Source organism: Cygnus olor, chromosome 2 (genome assembly GCF_009769625.2).
Source record: "Cygnus olor isolate bCygOlo1 chromosome 2, bCygOlo1.pri.v2, whole genome shotgun sequence".
In the NCBI taxonomy this organism is placed as follows: domain Eukaryota; kingdom Metazoa; phylum Chordata; class Aves; order Anseriformes; family Anatidae; genus Cygnus; species Cygnus olor.
In genome coordinates this window covers 53,990,123-54,009,858 of record NC_049170.1, presented here as the reverse complement: position 1 = coordinate 54,009,858, position 19,736 = coordinate 53,990,123, and the positions used below count along the sequence as shown (strand labels likewise).

The 19,736-nt window shown below is 44.5% G+C and overlaps 1 protein-coding gene across 24 annotated transcripts in view; it reads left to right on the top strand.

Moving 5' to 3' along the window:
* ATXN1 (ataxin 1) overlaps positions 1 to 19,736 on the top strand; it is a 214,620-nt gene that overhangs the window by 20,926 nt on the left and 173,958 nt on the right. For 7 of the 24 annotated variants that reach the window (XM_040546406.1, XM_040546405.1, XM_040546401.1 and 4 more), the window contains one exon: positions 8,467 to 8,566. The exons of 16 other annotated variants lie outside the window; for them this stretch is intronic. The gene's annotated coding sequence lies outside the window, so the exon portion shown is untranslated. Of the gene's footprint in view, positions 1 to 8,466; positions 8,567 to 17,346; positions 17,944 to 19,736 lie in introns of those variants that run through there. One more of the 24 variants, XM_040546428.1, reaches the window with a different exon arrangement.

The following is a 19,736-nucleotide window of genomic DNA, read 5'->3' as shown; positions in this document are numbered from 1 at the left end:
CAAAAATGAAAGTTTTTTTTTTTTTTTAAGAGCAGCAGAATCAACATAGGAAACAATTACCTTTCCATAAATATTTAAAAAAAACAAACTGATGGTTCACCCTATGTTAAATTTGTTATCAGTTGTGGAATGTATATGGGCCAAAAGTCTGAAATAGTAAGAGCTGTAAATTCGATTGATATTCAGACCTTGGCTGCACTCCAGAAAAGAGAATAAATATGTAGCTTTGCTAAAAACAACAAAAGTCAATTTGGGGAAATGTATGAGTACTGCTAGAAAAGCTGAACAATACATCTCTATATAAAATTGCATGTGACTGGTGTAAGTGCTGTTCTGTCACAGTCAGAGCTGTTGATACTGTAAGCAGGTAGCAAAAATTTACTGTTTAATATTTCATGGATAATAATTGTTCTGAATGCTTTAAATAGTACAGGAAGTGTAGTGTCACAAACTTGACATTTTAATATTAATATTGATACTGAAACAGTCTCACCACAAAGAATGCCAGGACTGCAGGAGGAAAGACAGCATTATCATCAGATAAGAACAGCAGTTTTAAAGCCCTTCAGATATGTTGAAAAATGCCGTATGAAAACTGGGGCAAAACTGTCTTTCAGGTTTGGACATTTTATATCCAGTTTTTGGAATCCCTCTCTAGAGGTAAGGTTAGAAGCAGAGAGGTGTTTTTCTGTCATTTAGAAGCAGAGAGGTATTTTTCTGTCATTTTCTCCAATCTCCCCCTAGTTCCCCCACCCCAACTTTCTATTGATGAAGACTGTCTCAGAATGGTCAATAGCACAGGGCTACTAAGTGGTTTGGATTCACAGGTCCAAATACAAAAGTGTGTGTAAGTACAGAAAAGATGCAAAGGAATGTATTGGCTTTACTGTCCAGTCTCAAAGTCGCTTGAAATTTGTTAAACGTTATCTTCTGTAGCATCCAGATGTGGCTACAGAGTACTTACTAAGGAGGGAGCTTTCTTTTCTGAGAATAAAGTAGGGCTGGCTTTCTCTTTTCCTTTATTTTTTTAACAAGGAAGCAAGCCTTCTGTCCTCACGTCTGTGTGGAGATGAGTGTGTTTGCACACCCTCTTACTTGTAAGTTCATTATGGCTTGCCTTGTTCTTATAAAAATGTGTGGTGGTAGCAGGGTAGGTGGAGGGTGCAGTGTTCATGTACAAGTATGCAAGAAGTGGCAGCCTACGTACATGTCGGAGCCCAAGGACTGTTGCCTCTTTGCATTCACAGAATAACAAATTTCTCCCAGAAAGGATGCAAAATAAAGATGGAGACTGGTGAAAATCACTGCTGATATTGTACATTGCAAAGAGAGGAGGCCAGCCAAAGCCAAGCCCACATGAGGAACAGGAATATTTCTGTTTATGTTCTGTCGCTGTGTGTAGTGCAGTGTTGTTATGGATGGTGCCCCACTGTTGATAAGACTTTGATAACTTTCGGCAGTTACGTTGGTACGTAGACGATTTGGTAAGTCACTTACCTATCAGTGCTATCACCAGCTACATTGCTTTCCAAAATTCCCTATAACAGAGTATGTAGGAACATGTTTTTGGCTTTATACTGCTGGTATAGGTTGCCCCCAGTTCGAATCTAGCTCTTTAGGTATCTGTGTGCAAGCTAGTTAAAGTTTTCTTCTGGGGGGTGGGCAGGAAGAAATGGTTTGTCAGCCTCCCTTCTGAAAGCACTTTGGTACTTGTGACTTATTTTTCCCTTCAAAAATATATCTTGAACTTTCAGAATCTTGTTTTCAGATGTGATTAATGGTAACTTTTATCTTTAGAATGCAAATGTAATTTTAGCATACTTGTGCACAGTATAATGCTTTTCTCTGCACAAATGGCTTATCGGACAATTAAAAAAGATAGGTATATATTTAAATATGTATATATAGTTTATCTTCTGAAATGTTTACATACTTTTAGCTACTTCAACATATTTATGACAAAGATGTGCTTTTCTGCATTTTGAAGTGCGAGCAGCCTCATTTTTGCTGTGTGTCACCCACTATAACTAGGAAGAGAAATTGGCCAAGTCACTAGAACTGCTGCAGTGCCTTTATGTCTCAGTGCTAGTAACCTACACAGAAACCACCCGTTTCCCAACAGGGATGTTAGGGAATCCTGAATCCTTGACGGTCGTCAGCTTTCCTGTCCGAAGGTTGGAACAACAGCACTTCTGTTAAGTAACGCAAATCCCCCACTGCTGTCATGCAGACACAAAGCAGGAAGGCTCTTGACCCCAAGCTGATGCTGGTGGTGTTGTAGCTAGCCCGAGTTGCTGAACGTGGTAGGGACAACCTCACTTTTGCTAAGGAGATCTGGGCAAAATAGTAACACATGGGAAATCTCTCCAGGGCTGCCCTGTTTGTGAGGTGATTCACAGCCTGTATAGAGTGGATGGAAAACGTTGTTCTGGAAGTGTTCCAGTTTGTTATTATTTTGAAGTCATTTTGCACAGACTCAAATACTGATGGTGGTATGGGGAGTCTTTAGAGCGAGAAGGAGTGGAAGGTGAATCTCCCGCATCTTAGGTCAGGTCTTAACCAGTAAATGACATTTTATTTTGTGGCCAGTTATCCACCTGACTATCCACTCTGTTCTAAATTAAAACCAAGAAAGCAAAATAGTCAGGAGATTTTGGCCTGTTTACAAGATGGATTACTGTTGCAGATGATTATATAGATGTGTTTTACTGCCTGTTCCTTACAGCAAGATTTAGAAAAGCATCTTGATTTTGAGCACAGACAAAAATGGGAGTAATCATGCTGAAACAAATTACTTTTTTTTACATCCTATACTTGCTCTATTTCTTCAACTGTTTCCCTAAGTATCAGCTGCATCTACTATCAGTGGTAGAATAATAGGTTAAATGAATATATATTTTTTTATCTAGTATAGCTGCTCTTAGGGAGACAGAAATAAATTGTTAAGATAACATTAATCTTCTCATTTAGAGCATGAACCTACTCCTTTGATATTGGTGCAAATTAATGGAATTAGGATCATATCTTTAAATAATAATAATAAAAACTAAACACCAACTGTAGTATCTTAGAGTTGACCAAGTTAAAAATCTGAATGAATAATTGTGACATATGCCTAATCCTCAGCTAATGTTCATGGTAAGAGAATAATCTTCCATGGAGCTGTGAGCGGCCAACGTGTTATAGTGCATCAGGGCCCTATTAATCCATAGATTACTGACAGAGAATATGGTAACAGCTCTAAAGCGTGCCATAGGCAGCATGCTTTTATCTTTGCATTGTAGTTTAAAACTGCATTCTAATGTGTCACTGGGGATATATGTAGTCCTGGAAAAACTGTTCCCACTGTGGTATTTGCTAGCAGTATGGTATGTGGCCAGGATGTACACTAGATATTCAAATTATGTATGCTGCAGAATTTGTAAATTTGCATTTTAAAATACTTGTCATTTCTGGAAATACCCTGAGGTGTAACTGTCCACAACTTCCCTTTACTAAGTAATTATTAAATATTTGCTTTCAAAGCTGAATCATTAGCCAGCTGGAGAGTGGGTTTCCCAGCTAGTGATTTTAAAACCTTGAAGTCAGGACTGTAACCCAGAAAGTTTTCTTCCATCGTTGCTGTCTCGTTCATTAATACGTGTGAAGCACTGAAGCCAGCTAGCCGAATGCCCTGCCTCCGGGGGTGCAGCCCATTGCCCTGCCTTTCAGAAAAAGTGCTGGACAGCTAGTGCTACATTAGAGACTAATTTCATTGAATCTGGAGAAGTTACATGTATTGCATCTCTTAACCTTCAGGAGTAGGGGTTCAAATGATGGAACTGTGGACCGACAGCCATCTGTCCTTCCTGGAGTGGTGTTTAGGAGACTGGGGAGTAGGTTACTGCAGCGTTCGGTGTCTTTTGCTTGAAACCACGAAAGCTGAGGCCTTGTCTACATGCGTGCTGTTGAGGAACTGGGAATTGCCCGGAGGTGGGCGACCAGGTTCTCTTTTTTCTTGCCTGCCTCTGCCCACCCTTTTCTGTTGCACTTCAGTGTGGCAGGTTTATTTTGTGTACAGCACCTGAACTTCTGTGGGATTTCTGTGTGATAAAGGGCCTTAAATAAACAAATGCATTGTTATGCTTGTATCTTGCAGGTATCCCACTCTCTTCAGTGATAAGTCTATCTTTCACCTCAGGCAAGCCCGTGACACTTCAGCTGTGGAGGCAAGCTGCGCCCTGTTCACAGCCAGGGCCTGCTAGCCCTCACACAGTACTAATTGCGAACTCCCCCTTGTGCAGGAGGGGGACATCTCAGTGGCAGGACCAGCTGGTTTTCCTGAAGCCTCAGGGACCATAGAGGCCCTATGCTTGCTCCTGGCCACGGAGCTTGCGGTTGGGCGAAAGCGCCTGCGCTGTCCTTCGTTAATGGCACTCCTGTGGGGATGCGATGGTGCTGCACCGTGTAGGCCTTTGGGAGAGCGTACGTCATTGCAGTCTTGGCTGGAGGTTGCGGGCTGTAAAGCATCACTGGTTACGTTGGTTAATTGGTTTGTAATGCAGCGGTGGCTTCTAGTTTGTGCTCTGTGGTGGTGGCAGTGACCAGTGGCTGTGGTCTGTGGACCTGCTGGCTGGGAGCTGCTTCTCCAGGGGAGCAACTCGCAAACTGACAAAGATCGAAGAAAGCCTGCTCAGTCTTCCCATAGGCCAAAGGAGATCATAAAGTTATCTTTTTGATGTCCTGATTACGTTGTAGATTATTAATTACATTTCTTTCATTTTCACGTCATTTCTCCTGCTTCTTTCATGTAGGTTTGCAATAGATTGACACCTCTGTCTTTCTTTGTGAATATATCTGCAGTTTTTTGATATCCAGAATTCTCTGCTGTTTGAACAAAGTAATTAATCTCAGTAACTTTGTAATCTTTAAAATAGGATGTCTTCTGTGAAGTTACCAAACATTCTGCTAGTAGCAGTGTAGTAGTTATGGCTGTTTTCAGAGACCTCAAGAGTTTGCTGGAAAATCATCCTTCAGAGTGAAATATTTTCTGCTTGTTTTCATTATGAAAGGCAATAAACTGTTGCTGTCAGTGTGTGGGAATCCATTCCTTCATCTGACCTTGTAGTACATGATCATACTCCACTGGCCATTTTTTAGATACCGAAGCGTGGAAGTGAAAAAGTCTGCATTGCATTATTTAGATATTATGCAAATAATTTTTTTTTTCCTTTTTTTTTTCAGTGTCTCTGAAAGCTTTTTAAAAAATTCCACTGCACCCCTTGTAGATTGGCCCACAACAGAAGAACTAGTCTTGAAAGTTCAGCGTAGTTCATATCTGAATGTGCATCCTCTGTTGCTTCATCACAAATTCACATCAGCCTACTGGCACGATAACATGAAACGAGCTGTGGAATCATCCACAATTTTGCTTAATCTTGAACAGGAAGACTGGCAAGTCAGTGGAAAATGCCCATCAGTAGGAGGCTCAATGTTTAGAAAAGCCTGACGTGGAGAACAGTGTTGTGCAACATAGGGGAGTAAGGTCTTGCTCTGAAGGGGATGGAGAATTTGTGGGTAGGACTTTTGGCCCCTGCAGGGTTCATGTCAGACCTAAAAATGACTGCAGGAGTGTTGTTGGTGTGTGTGGCTATGCAGTCTGGAGCTCCTGACGCCCTGGAAAAAAAAACAGCAAGGTGTGGCCTTGCTCCTGTCCTTCACCTTTTGGTGCAATGATGCAGGACAACAGAGGAGGAGCAGCAGGCAGAAAAGCTGTGGTTCCCAGCTGTGTTCCCCTAATGCTTTTGTGGGACTCGCCCACGCGTGGTGGCAGGGAGGCACCCACCAGGGGCTTTGTCCAAGCAATATTCTTCGTTCTAGGACACCTAGGATTTGTGGAGCCTTGCTGGAGTTCACGGTGAACTATATAATTAATATGATTTTAGCTTCCAGTGAGCTGTAATAGTACCAGGAGGCTGTTTCTGCTTTGCATAGCTTACTAGAAAAGATATTTTTAATTTTCTACATGTACACCTTATATAGAAGAACATGTGCTGTGGCTTTTTGTCAGGAGACAGCATGAACTGTGTTTTCCAGTGTCACGATCAGCAAGTGTGCATCGGAACGCTTTTCCCAGGCATCCATTAGGCCAGCTAGGGAGGAGTACTGCTGGATGTGCAGCATGCTCATACCTGAGCACAAGGCAAATGGTCAATCTAATTCCGAGTGGGGTCCAGAAGTTTTTCCATTAAGTTTATTTGTAGTTGAACTGGGGAAGTGATCTGAGAAATCTTCCAGCCTGAGGAATGTGAAGTAGGAATGAATGGGAGGAACCTTAAGTGGCAAGAGGGAAGCAGTAGGCTAGGAGAAAGACGGGGTCTGATAAAATCAAATAACAAAACACACACACAAAACTGTATGATTTAGTTTGAAAGAGTAGCTCCATGCTTACAAGCTTGGCACAACTGTCTTCTTTGACTCATCTCCTTGCCTCAGGCCCCCTCCTCCTTGAGAGGTGGGCTGTGTTCCTACCCTCTGCAGTGGGAGAGTACCTGCTCCGGTCAGTGGTGGTTGCAGAGCCAGGGGAGATAACCAGGTCTTTGTGCACATTCCCTGTCGTGGTCACTGCCCCTGGGTGCCTGTGCTTGGCTTGTCTTCCAGATCTTAGACTTCAGGCAGCAGGGCATTAGAAACATTATAGGCTATTAAATATATTGTTGGAGTGTTTGGCTGGACTAACTGTTGCTTTTAATAGAGTTCAGATGTGAGATTTGGGGGTCTGAGAGGTTTTGGATGTAAACTTTGTTCATTTGGTTTTGAAAAAGGAAGTACTTTCATGCTTTGAAGGGGGAAAAAAATACGAAGACAGTACTGCAAGTCTCTTCCTTAAATCAAAGTTTTGTGTTTGAAATGGGAACAACTCAGCAGAACAGTTTAAGTAAACATTGCCATAACTGCTTATCTGAGACACTGGCATCCTCTCTTTTTACTGCACTACTTTTTTTTTTGTGGTATCCTGGAGTCTCACAGTCACTGATGTGTTTGTTCTCACAGCATTGCTTTCACAGGCATATGCTTTTATGTCCGTTTACTAGTTGCCACCAAGTTTTGAGACTTCATCTGAGGAGCCCACTCTCGCAGTGTAGGTTTTCTGGATTCCCTCCATAGCTGAGATTTTTGAATTGCTGGCTGAAAGGTCCTTCTCCCTCTGCCCACAGTTTTCTTTCTACCTCTGTCATGGCTTCTTCGTTATGGGGAAAAACCAGAGGAAACTATTCCTGAGTCATTTCAAGTTAGTGTTTAGCACAGAAGAGGGTAAAATCTGGGCCAGAAACAGCAAGTGACTGATGCTGTCCGGTTGCAGCCTATGCAGGTGTCAATGAGTGCAGTATAAACTCCAGGAGAACTGCTGAAAATCACGCGTGTATGTGAGGGGCAAGGACTTAGGTACTGTCCTCTAATGCCAGCGCCAGAGCACGGGGTCATATTTCATTACTTGGTAGAAAAATTGCACCGTATTGTGCAAATGGCTTATTTAAAGCTTGGTTGGTTTTGCCTATGTGTTAAAGTACTGTAGGCTTACACTGGGTCTCTTATCTAAAGAGCACTGATACATATAAGTAACTTCTGTGCGCTTAAGTGGATAAGACGAATAAAATCAATTAGGAAAGGATAGAGAGAAAACTGTGCCTCTCTAACTACCAGTTCTGTCATGCTTCAGACAATACTGCAGCAGGACATGGGAAGTGATCTCAGGTGCACTTTTAGTCATATTTTAAAAAACAGTATTTCTTGGTGAAATAGTCTCCCAAATTAAAAAGTTAGCACACATGCAAATGTAAGTATATTAAGTCTGCCTGTGTCAGTCTAGCACATATAAAGAGCTTCACAACTGTTCGGATCCGCTCTTCTTTCATAATGGGTTGCAACTTGTTTACTAATGCTTGAAAGCATGTACACATCAAATAAATCTCTGGTATTTGGGCCATAGTGTACCAGCATTATGCAAAGGGAAGATTAACCACACTCTATATTGAGCTATGATCCACTTTACTCTTGATTCCTAGCTACGCTAAAGCAGCCAAACCATCAAAGAACAAAATTAGTGGAAGGATTCCTCAGACAATAGATATATTTCCATATTTATTTGCATTATTGTTAAGAAAAGGGCAATCAGAAGAGCAAATCTCTTTGGGACTCAGGCTATTATACATTAATCATAATACGTGAAGTAAGTTTTTGGGTGCAGAAAACCAGGAACAGAGGCAAATACTGTAGAGCTGCATGGTATATGGTGTGCTATGTTGAGAGACCATACACTCATTTTGACTGCTGGTGCTGTTAATAGATAGTCTTTAGCAAGCATTATATTGGCAAATCTGACACAGACTGAATTTGCAGCCGTGACTCAAATGACTTTCCTAACATGAAGCATCTTTATTGCATATCATTTTAGCTCTTTCCTGTTTTTACTCTGCTCTCTTTCAGCGAAAAGGTCAAGAAAAGCAGTAGCTCAGTGGCTGAATTTTTCAGAAGTGCTTTACAGCAGGGAAAGTGGGGAAACCTCTTAAAGTGGTGTTTTAATTCAGTAAGTTAAGCCTTTTTGTTCTTTTTCCCTATCTTTTTGTTGTTGAATTTTATCTATCAGATTAATTAAAGTGACTTTTAAGGTAGCTCCAGGCTGGCGCAGAGCTCCTCACCCCCCCTGCATCTTTCCCCACCCCCAGAGGTAGCCTTTGCCTTGTGAAACCTGCCAGCCCGTCTTGCTAGACATGGTGGTGTTGAATCAACTCTGTATTTTCACAACATGACTGTCCATCTGCACTGTCTGTGGTTGGGTTGCCATATTCAGAAAATTATCATACAGTGCGTGTGCCTCTTTCTTCACTTTCCCTGCACGCGTGTGTGCATGCACCCACATACTTGAATGATGCTCTTCCTTCTTCACTGCTCTGTTAACTCACTGTGCTGTGAAAGCTGTCTGCTGCATCAATGAGAGATTTTCAAAGCCCAAGAGAGGATTTTTTGGGCCCTCCCTAAAGCAGTAAGGTGCGTATGTTTGGTATCACTGTTAGCATCAACATAAGGGATTAAAAAAAACAGACAATATCCTTTACTTTACAGTAGCAGATGAAATGGAGGTTTTAGCCAGCTTTAAGGGTGCTGAGTATTGCCAGCTGAGGCCAAAAGGGCTTTCAGCTGGCCAGCAATTCTTGTGAATTCTTGTGGGCCTGTTACTACTTACTATAATTTTATTGCACACCTGATGTTGCTGCATTTTTCACAGGTATGAGTTTCTTTGCTCATATCTTTTCATGCCTTATTTGCTAACTCTTCTATTCTGCAAAACTGGCAGGATGACAGCAGGCAACTCCCTCATCCTTTTGTGTTGGGACTAATCCTTGGCGTTCTTTCTAATGTGTCTCTAGAAATATATATTCAACTTAGGCTAAATGCTGACTTGATTTGTAATACTAAAATGTGGACAGTGCAGATAACTGGATATTTTCTCTCTCTTAGAAAGAAATCATTGTAGAGGAATATGTGAATATTTCCAGAGTTTTAAGCTCTCTGTCACATTAAAAACATTCTTAAAATACAGATGTACTTTAGCACGTGCCTAAATACTTTGCTGAATCCCTACGTTTGGCTTCATTTAGCAAACTTGGAGTTTGACAAATAACAATTAGATGACCATTCAGTTAACAGGTTTTGGTATTTTAGTGCTCTGAATTGTGCTTTTTCTGCTTTGGCATGAGTGACAGATTTTTATTTTGATTTTGGTTTATGTGGATCGGTTTTACTTCAGTGTTTTTTTACTTAACATATGATTTAATTAAAACTTTGTTACAGTGATTGATAGTTGCTTTATTTGATACCTGTTTATAGGCATTTATTCATTACTTTTTCTGTGTACTGATATTTGTCAGAAGAGAACGATATTTTTTTTTTTGTCAATGAAATGAGGTTATAAATGACTGTAATTTTGGGATATATTGCTAGTATGAGCAAACAGTATTCCCGTGGTGAATTTTCCGCCATGGAAAACTGGGTTATGCATAATACATTTCAGAAGGGACCTATATTCTTCTGAAGAATAGCATTTTGCAACTCCTGGAAACTATAGGAAAAATACAAATCCAAAGTGTTCCTCAGCATCTTGCAGTCTTGTTCCTTCTGGTTCAAGCAGGTGACTGGAAATGGCTGCCTGGGGGTTTTCTTCCTGATTTTTGCCCCAGTATTGCAGGACGTGAGGTGAACGATCCAGCTCCGTGTACCTCAGTGCAGCCACCAGAACACCTGTGGGCGGTGCAGCAGCGTGAGGTCCTGAGCTGGTGGTACCCACGGTTGCCAAAAATCGAAAGGAAAGCAGCACAGATGTGTTACTTCGCGTTTTCCTGACAACGACAACAGAGTTTGGAAAAATTACGACTTGGAGTAAGCTGTGGGAGGAGAATATGTTCTTCCCCGCTAAAATCACAGCATTCACATTCTTGGCAGTGTCATTGAGCTCGGCTGTAACTTCTGGTTTACATTTTAGAAATATACTAAATAGCATATAACGTTTAATTCCGGGTTGCATTACGCAACGGAAGGCGATTGCCTCAGTAAAACACATCTGCGTTGCGAGAGTGAGCTCTCCTGGGAAACAAGCGCATCTTCCGCAGAAGTCGCAGCGAGGCGTGGGCAGGGCATTGCTATTTCGGCAAGCAGAGGGAGCCAGCTTTGGAAAGCTGCCTCACCTTTCACTTTCCATGGAACTTACCCTTTCTCCTTGTTTCAGGCACCAGCCGCTGCCACTTGCTTCTGGTTCTGGTGTGGTGCTGGGGATGCTTTTAGTGGCTGATGAAACCATTTTTCTGGGTTCTGTGAGTCGTGATCTTTGGTGTCTAGCATGTGTATGGTCCGTGAGCAGGGTAGGCTCTTAGGGATGCTATCAGTAGAACATCTGGAAGAGCTAAGAAAGTGTTTTGTTTATTTGTTTGTTTTTGTGGGTTTTGTGTGTGGCTTTTTTTTTAACCTACCTCTGTGATTGAATCTTCTTTTACTGATAGCAGCAGTTGATGGCAGGTACGAAATTCCTGTCATTTTTATACTGGGTTTCAGTTTGCTTCTTCCAAGCCTCTCTCTTGCTGGAAGCCAAGTCAGGCTCCTGCTGTCTCTCTCAGTTGAGCTGAAGTTCTTCCTGCCATCCTAAAGCTTGGTTGTCATCACTCCTATTCCTCTTATTATCAGTGTGCTATATATTTTTATGGCAGTACTTAACACAGACTTTCCAACAGTGCTTGTGACAATGTAATTGAACTTCTGATGGAAATGAAATCGTTTTACCTTTAATGGGGCGCTTTGGGTGCTTTCTAACGTGGTGCTCTCTTAAGCAGCTTGTGGAGCTAGTCGGTCAGTCTGTAATGTGGGTGCAGAGAATTTCACCAGGCACTATTCAAAGTAGTTATTCAGTTTGCTGTTAAACTGCAAGACTGGAGTGAGTGAGATTCCCCAGGGATCTGTCCTGGCTTTGGTAATACTCATTGTTTTCATTATTGAAATGATTGATGGAGCAGTGAGAGCAGTTATTAAATTTACATAGGATAAGAAGCACGGAGGGGGGCTGCAGGCTCCTCAGAGGGCAAGACTGAAGTTCAGAGTGGCCCTGACTAACTGGACGAATGGTTTGGGGGGAAAAAAAACAACAAGAAGGGACAAACATATAAGCACTGTGCAGGGGTAGAAATACCCAGCTGCACGGCACGGGATGGGGAATGGCTGACTCAACAGTGGTCCTGCAGCGGAAGGTCTGCGAGTTGGAGCTGGGCCGTGCTGCAGGCAGTTTGGCCTGGTTTAGTTGAATAGGGTGTTAAAAATCACAGCTGGCTCCCAGACCACCAGAGGAAACCAGCCTGTGGCGTGTCCTGCTCTCTTGTCCCCTGGGAGATGTGCTGCCAGTGCTCTGCTGAGCAGACAGCTTTTCCCTTCCCTTCCCTTCCCTTCCCTTCCCTTCCCTTCCCTTCCCTTCCCTTCCCTTCCCTTCCCTTCCCTTCCCTTCCCTTCCCTTCCCTTCCCTTCCCTTCCCTTCCCTTCCCTTCCCTTCCCTTCCCTTCCCTTCCCTTCCCTTCCCTTCCCTTCCCTTCCCTTCCCTCCCTTCCCTTCCCTTCCCTTCCCTTCCCTTCCCTTCCCTTCCCTTCCCTTCCCTTCCCTTCCCTTCCCTTCCCTTCCCTTCCCTTCCCTTCCCTTCCCTTCCCTTCCCTTCCCTTCCCTTCCCTTCCCTTCCCTTCCCTTCCCTTCCCCAGACAAGCACTGTTCTGGGATGTGTAAAGAAAACCCACAAAATACCCCATCCGCTCGGTGCTGGAAGTGGCCCAACACCCGGTTTGGGGTACAGCCTAGTAGAGAGCCACTTGGACGACGTCCAGAGAGAGCAGGCAGTGAAAATGATCAAAGACTTGGAAAACACCACCTGGGAAAGAAGATGAAAGAATTGGGATTGTTTAGTCTACACGGGAGAAGGCCAGTAACAGCCGTGATAGCAGTGTGCAAATATGTGGAAGTCTGTTGTGGGGAGGGAGGGAACAGGCTGAACTGCAGGACTGCTAGGGTTAGGATGGGAAGAAACGGGCTTAATTTGGAGGTGGCAAGGCGTAGGTAAGCATTTAAGAAAGCTCTCAAGTGATAAGGGTATTTTGGTGCTGCAGTCGTTTGCCTTTGAGAGAGCTGTGGAAGCATCATCGCTGGAGGTTTTTATAAAACAGACAAACCTCCTCCAGGAGTATTTTGGGCATTGCCTTGGGGAAGGAGGTGGAATACATGCCTCTGAAGGTCGTTTCCCAGGAAATAATGAGGAATGTTTTTTGTGCGCGAATGTGTGATCCCGTGAACTTAGGTAAACTGTAATAACAACAACTAACTCAAAAGATAGTGGCAATTCATTATTGCAACACAGCAGCGGTAAATAGCCGACTGATTTATGCACAAAACCCGATGATGATATTATCCTTCTGCTCTCTGTTCTAGTTTAAAAAAAAAAAATCTGTGAGTAAGCTAATTTTACTGGAACGTTTCAAAAGGCTGTTCCTGTAAATATATTACTCGTATACAGAAATAGAGGAAGTGATGTTGGTTGGCTCCGCTTGTTGAAATATTGTGCAAACACAATCAGTACCCGCTAATGCATAGCGTGGCCGTAGTAAAGCCAGCAGTACTCCGTGAGGCACGGCAGCTTTGCGCTGGAGCGTGATGTTGTATTTGCAACCTATGTGTTGCTGCACTCGTGTATTTGCTTTGTGTGGAGTCGGGGAGCAGGCTGAGCAGAATTAGGCTTTAATTACCTCATTGCTGTCTGTATGAGTTGTTCTCCTCCATTGTCTCGTTACGTTAAGCGCATGAGACAGCAATCGAAGAGCAAACCTCAAACTCGCCCTTTGCTGCTTAAGCCAAAAAAGCCTTTGGCAGCTCGTGCAGCCTCCGTGAATGCACCTCCCCGTGCACTTGGCGTTCAGTACATGGGGGTGGCGTGGGGGAAAAGGAGATGCTCTTCCGCAGAGTGTAACTTCCTGCCTTGAGAAATGGCTGATGCTTTCCCAGTGGATACTCTCCTCCTTTCATTCTTGCTGGAGGATCACCTCTGTGATTTCGCCAGTTTCTGCAAGTTTCCTGGATCCTTTTAACTCAGTTTCTGCCGCAGGAGAAAAAAGGCTTTTTTTTTTTTCTTTTTCTTTCTGGAACAGAGTTTCTCCCCTCCTCACTGCAGGGCAGGGCAGGGCAGAGGAGATCTGTGCTGCCATAGCAAGTGGCAACAGTCAGAGGTGCTGCAGGATGCCACCAGGAAGCACTTCTTTACTGCGTGGGTGACAGAGCACTGGCACATGTTGACCAGACAGGCTCCCTTCTTGGAGCTTCCAGGACATGATCCTGGGCAGCCTGCTCGAGGTGGCCCTGCTTGAGCAGGAGGTTGGACCAGGTGACCTCCAGAGGTCCCTTCCCACCTCAACCATTCTGTGATTCTGTGAGACTCCTGAGAAGGTAGGACCATGCTGTTTGAGTCTGGTGAGAGCAGCTAGGCTCCGTTGCTCCTGCTCAGCGTGGCTCCCAATTTGACAGCCCTGAGGGCTGTTTTGTCACTGTCATCCTGGGACTAGGAGCACTGGCGGAGGACAGCGCAGAGTCACTGTGTGCCCAGCATGGATTTAGCAAGGCTTATCATAATCCTGGCAGGATCCACGCTAACCCGGAGCGGTCAGACATCACCACGTGGTCATGTCCCCAGCCATGCAGCTCTGGCCACGCAGTGCTGTGCTTACTCAGAGAAACTCGCTGCTGTGCCAGTCTTCGCTTTTTTTGCATCTGGGAGAACTGCCCTGAATGCTCGAGAGCTGCTGGCCCTTACCTCTGGTCAAAAGCTTCCTTCTTCTGGTCTGCTGCTATTCAGATCTGTGATCTAGCGTGATAAGAAAATGAGGGCATGCATTCACATGTGCACATATGTGCATATATTTCAGTCTCCTGCCTTTTTAAAATTTAAAATACTAGTGTGCATTTGTCTCTGTCCCAGTGCATCTGCCATACATCAGTAAAGTAACACTCTTCTTCATGATCTTCAGTGTCCCATCTCATGAGAAATGAATCAGCACTGCTCCTGCTGTGGGGGGTTATTCGGTGGGATTTAAATGCTGATTTCGGTCGTGACTAAAATCTGCAAGCAGGAAACCTTCATTAAAATAATCAGCTTCTAAATCTTGATTTGCATTTACTCTTTTTAGGTATTGTCCTTAAAGAAGGGGATGCTTTCAGTACTTCAAATAATTTCATATATCTTTTCCAATTTAGACAATGTTATATTTCTACAGATGTTCCGTCAGTGAGATAGTCCAACGCATATTTCTAGGGGCCTCAAGAGTTTTCCACTTCTTATTATAATCAGTGGTGTGTTATCAGTTCCCTGTTTATAAGATTATATTTTTGCATGTGACTTGTATCAAGCTACATTCAAATGAAAATAAACGTTCAGCAAAAGCTCACAAAAAGGAGATTATGAAACATTTTTGTCACATAACCAAAATGCTTACTTAAAATAGGAGCTGGGAAATAGGGGGGGGGAAAGGAAGAAAAAAAAAAAAGGAAAAAAAAGCTTGTTCTGCATTAAAATTAAGCCACTACAATTAATTACAGTCATTAAACCACTTTTTTTTGTGTGTGTGTGTGATCACAGTATTTTAGAGAGTTTTGTGAACTGTAGATCCTGAACTCTTGCACATCACTTCTATTAGGAAAGTATTTGAACTCCTATTTTCTTTTACTACTTCCAGTTCCTTTCTCTTATTTGAGGTAAGTGTTTAGCTTGGGCTGTTGAATGCATTGAAATAAAGAAGATACTCTCTCTGGCCTTGCAGAAGAAACACCACAGCTACTGAAAGCTGATGTAGGATTCAGTCAGGCCTGATTTTAAGAAGTGTAGTCAATAACTTCTGTCAGTTTCAAGGTTTGTTTTTCTTCAAGACTTAGCAGTAAGACCATAATTCCCTGAATTCAGATGGTGTCAATTGATACAGTATTTGAATGTAATGTGGATCACCACAACCTAATTTTAAAATGCATGTGTTAATTTACATATATAAAAGCATTTAAAAAAAAACAAACAAACCCTACCATGAGTTTGTGCATCTGTATAGGAATAAGTTTAGTATGTTTGAACCGTCAGGCCCACCCATCCCTCCTCATAGGGCATGAGGCTCCCCCTGCTCAGCCCCTGGCCCTCCTCCTCCACACTGTGCTGGGCAGCCAGGCCTGCAGGGACAAGAGCTCCAGCATGGGGATGAATGCACCACGGAGCATGAGCCTGCTGAAGTGCAGGTCTTTGGGGGGTACCCTTTCGGCCTCTTTTTCTTAATTTAAGAAAGTTACTCAGTTGCCAAGAGAAATATTTAGAATTTTAGGCGCCTTTTTTCTGCTTGTCTTTTCCCAGGGCCAGTCACTCACAATGCAGATTTTGCATACCTGAAATTAACCTCTAATGTTTAAAAAGTTTGTGTGTGTGTACATAGGAGTGAGCAAGAGAGAAATCATTTATTATTCAGCATGTAGATAGCAGTAATCTAAGTCCACATTGGTCAGTGTGAGAGAATAACTCTCTGCAGCGGATAGAGGAGTGGAACAGGATTTGGGGCTTTTCCAGTGAGTTCCCAGTCATGTTCCTGGATCTCATGAAAGTGACTCTGTGTTTCAAATTTACCCAGTTGTAAACCAGCAAGTGAGACTGAGCACTACTTAGAGATTTTAGGAATAAAGTTCGCAATTTTGTCTTCTGACGCGCTACAGCTGCATAATCTCTCCCAGAAAAAGGCAAGCAAAATGCTACTTACTGGTTTACGCCACTGTCCCTTCAGGACTGCAGCGATGGCTGTTGGTCCCATGGAGGGCAGCAAGCTCACAGGCACATGTGGATCAAGTGTGATAACACCGATCGCTTCTGGAGTCTGGTGCTTTTCTTCTCAGAGAGCTTTGCAAACATCAACTGAATGTAAAGATACAAGGCAGGCTCATTTTCGTCCTTTACTGCGTGCATGAACTGCCAGTTCTTGGAAACTGGTAAAGGAATTAAGGATGTGGTGCTGAGATAAATCTTCAGAGAGGTGCTCTGGCTGAGGATCAGGTAGTTTCCCCTATTCCATCTCTTTTAGCCATGACTTCCTCTGCTGCGCACGCTCTGGCATTGCTCCTGATCACAGTTCACCCAGGATGGAAGTTATTGCTCCTGGCACGTACTGTGCTGGTTAACTCTCAGCAATGTGAACCCTGTGCTCTGTCACTTGCACCTTTGCCTTCTGCTGTCCTAGCTCAGCGCCTGTCTGTCCTCAGCCACCTTTGATGCAGGGTGTCACCCTTGCCTGGCTGTGTCTTGCATCTTGTGTTGGATGGCTGAGTGTATCCGATGACTCTTTTTGAAAGGGGTTGTGTAGAAGTGTGTATATTACCAGGGGGCTGTGGCTGAGAGACGTATGAACCTTTTTTGCAGAGCTATCAGTACTGGTTTGTCATCGATTTGTCACTACTTAGCAGCCTCTGTGCTGAAGAGTTCTGTCGGTGCAGCACTTTCTCCAGGCTGAGGACATGGGAGTCCTCTCTGAGCTTGTGCCTGAGCTGCGATCATAATTTGTCACTAATTGTCATCAGGTTAGCAGGCACTGTTATGTCCATGTGCAAATTATGCAGTGCATTTCTGTAATCGCCTGCAGGATACACAGAAGCACTCACATCAGGAGTTCAAAGGATATCAAAGAGCCCACTGAGTGAGAAAACCAGCAGTAAAAGGAGCGTAATGGGGTTTCTGGATGGCTAGACCCTTTGAAGGGTAAGGGAAAGATGTGAGACCATGGAAAAAAAAGTCATGCATCAGCTTCCATGAATCCCGTGCGCTTTCCTCTTTTAACTAGCATGCCAGTGGAAGCTCTAATCAGACGTGTGCTTGTTTGTACAGCTCTGAGGGGCAGACCAGCACAGTGATTTGTGGTTGCAGGCTGATTCACTGCCGCTGCAGCCAGTGAATGGTGGGCAGGGTGGGGTGGATTTCAGGAGCACCAGAGACGGCGGCGAGCGGGGACCTTCTGCCAGCGAGCGCGCAGAGCGGTTCCTCTGCAGGCAGGCCGTAAAATGGAAGTGGCAGCGAGCAAAGCCTCCAGACGAGATTAAAACCGACAGGAAATGAAAACTAACTTCGCCGTTTCTCTTGCACGCTGACCGCCCTCCCCCTTCGCTAATGGTTGCGATGTCCGTAGGAGAGCGGTTCCTCTACCTACTGCCGGGAGCCTGCGCGCGCGGCCTAGGGCAGTGCGTGACCAGGCCGCAGAGCCAAGCGCCGCCATCTCGGGGCTCCTACGGGCCCTGGCTCCCGGTCCGGCTCCCTAAGACGGGCTGTTACTGTCATTATCTCCGCGAAGCCGCTTCTGAGAGCAAGGACATGTGTAGAGGAGGAAAGTGCGTCTCTTTCCTGTCTCTCTCTCTCTGCCTGTTAATCTGTTACAACAGATCTGTTGCTTTGCAGCCCGTGTGAGGCTCAGCAACTGCTCTTCCTTGGCAAACCCGCCAGCTTTTGAAAGCTATAAATAAGGATGTTTCGGGGTGGGGGGTGGGATAGGCACACCTTCTAACTCCATTGAAATACTTGGACACAACGTGCTTATTTTGGCAGGACGGATTAGGAAAAATGAAATACGTGTGCGCGTGTATATGTATAATATTCTATATTCCTAGAATATAGGGACTCTCTCCCAAATAGAAACAGCTGGCATGTATATGTGGCTAAAGCAGAGCTGCTTAGATTTATGCTAGTCATGCTACGAGCTGCACTAAAAGAAAATGAAACAAGTCATCTTTCATCCCCCTCAAATGCAGACCTTTTGCCAAGGGTTGTTTCTTAGAAATTAGGTGAACCTGAAGAAGCAGGATCTTGTGTCTAAAAATAGAGCATTTTACTTTCCGTCTTACCCCCTTGCAGGCAGGGTATAAATTTACCTCAGCCAAGAAGCAAGATGAAAGGCGATTTGAGCTTCACCTCCTGTCTCTGTCCTCCCCTGAGCTGTGACAGGGGGCCCTGGTCTTTTCTGACCGGGTTCAAAGCGCCGGTCTCCTCCCTGCAAAGAACCGCCATTGCAAGTTGTTTCTGTGGTCAGGGTGGCAAGTTGCATTTTTGCAGCTAATGTGGGCTTGGGTATGATCGTATGGTTTTTCTACCCAAGAAAACGGTGTTTGGGCTCTTGGGGTTAAAAGCTCTGCTCTCGCAGCAAAGCAGGGCTTGCAATCCTGTGCAGAAAGAGCTTTCAAACCCAGGAGTTTCACAGAGCTGTCCGAGCTGCAGGCGAAGCAGAGCACAGCTCGGCGAGCAGCCCCAGCTGCCCTTTCAGCATCTCGAGACGCAGATGAGCCGTGCTGCTGCGGCTGCCTCCCGGCTGGGGAGGCAGAAAGTGGCTGGGGAGACCGGCGTGCTGCAGCCGCCGGCTGGGAAGGCAGCGTGAGCAGCAGGAGCAGCAGAGCTGGCCGGCGGCCAGCTTGAATGCCATGAGCAGGGTGACAGCTTCCTTCCCCCCGTCCCTTCCTCCCCACCCCGCTGTCTGAGCAGGGTTGAGGGGTGTGTGTGTGTGTGTTGGGGGGGGTGTTAGCTTTGCTTTCCTGTGCCTTTTTGCCCGCGGATCTGTCTGCACCTGTTTGCCTGCTGCTTTCCTAACCTCTGTGCGCGGGCTGCTTTGATTCATGGGATCACGAGTGTACGCGCCAGCGCGCGGCAGCTTGGCACGGATGCTGCATTAGAGCAAAGGAGGCCTGTGTCCTGCAGGGCTGTTTTAGTAAAGACACGTCCCATCTGCTGCTTCTTATCACCCTTTTTATCTGCGCTGCTGACTCATGCAGTGTGGTCTGCTCAGTTCTCCATTGCAGTCACATCACACTTAGAGTTACCTTTACTATGAGTCACGCTTGTTTTTTCTCTCAGCGAGTGTCAAGCCAAAAACAACCCAGTCTCGTCCCTCTCATCTGTGCTGTCCTGTCCTACCCTTTACCCCCAAAGCCTTACCCCTCTGTCATAATCTCATCCTCCCCCACAAGTAAACCACCTGTAATTGAGTTTTAACCTTGTAATTTTTTCTTTGGGAGCATCTCTGAACTGTGTACCTGAGGCTAGTGAGGTATCATCCTAAAATACCTTACTCCCTCTTAGTTGCCTTCACAAATGTGTTTGGTGGAGAATAATTCTTTTCCTTTTTTAAGTTATTTAA